General features: G+C 46.5%; 1 pseudogene; it reads left to right on the top strand.

Annotated features, from left to right (window-relative positions):
- Positions 1 to 234: 234 nt before the first annotated feature.
- On the top strand, positions 235 to 2,448 carry LOC130838026 (uncharacterized; annotated as a pseudogene).
- Positions 2,449 to 2,669: the final 221 nt, after the last annotated feature.

The following is a 2,669-nucleotide window of genomic DNA, read 5'->3' as shown; positions in this document are numbered from 1 at the left end:
GAATATGGATGTCCGAGGAGGCTGGCTGGAGTTTCAAAAACATTACCACCCTTCTCTGGCCCTCCATCCATCATCCTGCCGCTATCTAATATTCTGGGACTGTTTAAGAGAAGAGTATTTCCCTTGCTGGTTCCACAGACTTGTCCTTCGATCTCTGTCAAGTCAGAGAATTTTTTCACATCATCTTGGTTTCATCCTCCAAAGCAGTGCTGTCCACTAGCCCTTTCTGTAAGGATGGAAATGTTCTATATCCGTATTGTCCACTATGTGGCCACTAGTTAGTGAGCATCTGAACCATGGCTAGTGTGACTGAGACACTGAATCTTTAATTTTAATTAATTTAAGTGGAAATAGTCACATGTGGCTAATGGTTATGTCGACTTAAAGAAATGCACAACATGAGAGTTGTGCGTTGAGTTTATTTGGGGCAAAATTAGGACTGCAACCCGGGAGACAGCATCCCAGATAGCTCTGAGAAACTGTTCCAAAGAGGCAGGGGAGAAGATTAGTATATATGTATTCTTGGTAAAGGAGGAGTACGTGCAATCAAACATTTTTTGTAGGGGGTTTCTGCTAGTCACGAGGAGCAGACGTCATCACGTAGGGATTCAGTGCTTCTCTAGATACGAGGAGATGCAAGGGTTGGGCTCATAAAATCAGCTCCTGAAAACATCTAACTATCTAAAGACCTGTTCCATCCATCTTCCAAAGCACAGAGTGCCTCATTCCTGGTCTGCACCCTGAATGCCCTTCAGTGGATGTGGAAGGTGAGTAGCTACAGCAGCACAAAGTGATTTAATTCTTGTACAGGCAAATGGCAAGTTCCAATTTACAGTTGACAGTTACCATGTGGGATGGTTAATTCATGTGTCAACTTGACTGGGCTAAGGGATGCCCAAAGAGCTGGTAAAATATTACTTCTGGGTGTGTCTTGTAACAGGGTTTCTGGAAGAGATTAGCATTTCAATCAGCACGTTACTCAATTGGAAGATTAATCAAGGGTAATGAAAAGATCACCCTTGGGCTTCCTAGGTGGCGCAGTGGTTGGGAATCCGCCTGCCAATGCAGGGGACACGGGTTCCAGGAAGATCCCACATGCCACGGAGCAGCTGGGCCCGTGCACCACAGCTACTGAGCCCATGTGCTGCAACTACTGAAGCCCATGCACCTAGAGCCCGTGCTCCGCAACAGGAGAGGCCAGGGCAATGAGGAGCCCACACACCACAACGAAGAGTAGCCCCCATTCACTGCAACTAAAGAGAGCCTGCGCACAGCAAAAAAAGACCCAACACAGCCAATAAAATAAATAAATTAATAAATTAAAAAAAAGATCACCCTTAACAATGTGATTAGCAAACAGAACAAAAAGGCAGGGAAAGGGTGAATCACAGCACCGCCTTTAGGGTTTTAGCGCAAGACTCTGCCATCATCCACACATAACTACTCTCCTTTAGAAAAACAGCTCTTGGCTGCTACTGGGCCTTCGTAAGGACTGAACACTTGACCTCGGGCCACCAAGTTACCACATGATCTGAGCTGCCCATCAGGGACTGGGTGTTATCTGAGCCACCAAGCCATAATGCTGGTGTGCACGGCAAACACTCCATCGTCAAACGGAACTGGTATATACATGACCTTGCCCAAGCAGGCCCTGAAGGCACAATAAGTTACATGATGAAGTGGCCCAAATGCCTGTGGTCCCCACCTCTGCTACACTGTCTTGTCTCTCCCAGGCTGTCCACCCACAAGTGGACAGCTGCAGCACTACAGCCTTTCTCTGGACACCCCTGAAAGATGATGATGAAGGAGCATCCTTCCAGCGATCAGAACTTCTGGCAGTGTACCTGGCTGGACACTTTGCTTGGAAGGAGAAACGGCCCCATGTGAGATCCTATACCAACTCATGGGCTGTAGCCAAGGGTTTGGCTGGATGGTCAGGGACTTGGAAGGGACACGATTGTAAAACTGGGGACAAAGAAATCTGGGGAAAGAGGTATACAGATAGGCCGCTCTGAACGGGCAAACAACGTGAAGAAGATATTTTGGTCTTATGTGAATTCTCACCAAAGAGTGAAGTCAGCAAAGGAGGATTTTAATAATCAAGTGGATGGGATGACCTTCTCATGGATACCAGTCAGGCTCTTTCCCCAGCCACTCCTGTCATCACCCAATGGGCTCATGAACAAAGTGACCATAGTGGCAGGGACTGGGGTTTATGTGTGGGCTCAGAAATACGGACTTGCTACAACCACCAACTGTTCAGTCCGCCAGAAGCAGAGACCAACACTGAGCTCTTGCTACGGAACCGTTCTCTGGGGCGCTCAGCCATCCACCTGGTGGCAGGTTGACGACGCTGGACTGTTTCCATCACGGAAGTGGCAGCATTTTGCCTTTATTGCAATACAGGCAGACATCAGAGATACTGCAGGTTTGGTTCCAGACCACTGAAATAAACTGAATATCACAATACAGTGAGTCACAAGAACTTTTTGGTTTCCCAGGGCAAATAAAAATTATGTTCACGCTATATTGTAATCTCTTAAGAGTGCAATAGCATTATGTTTTTTTTAAATTTTATTTATTTATTATTTTTTTGGGGGTACACCAAGTTCAATCATCTGTTTTTATATACATATCCCCATATCCCCTCCCTCCCTTGACTCCCCCCA

The sequence above is a fragment of the Hippopotamus amphibius genome, chromosome 16, assembly GCF_030028045.1.
Source record: "Hippopotamus amphibius kiboko isolate mHipAmp2 chromosome 16, mHipAmp2.hap2, whole genome shotgun sequence".
Classification (NCBI taxonomy): domain Eukaryota; kingdom Metazoa; phylum Chordata; class Mammalia; order Artiodactyla; family Hippopotamidae; genus Hippopotamus; species Hippopotamus amphibius.
Note: the sequence above shows the minus strand (reverse complement) of the source record. Positions and strands in the feature narration are given on the sequence as shown.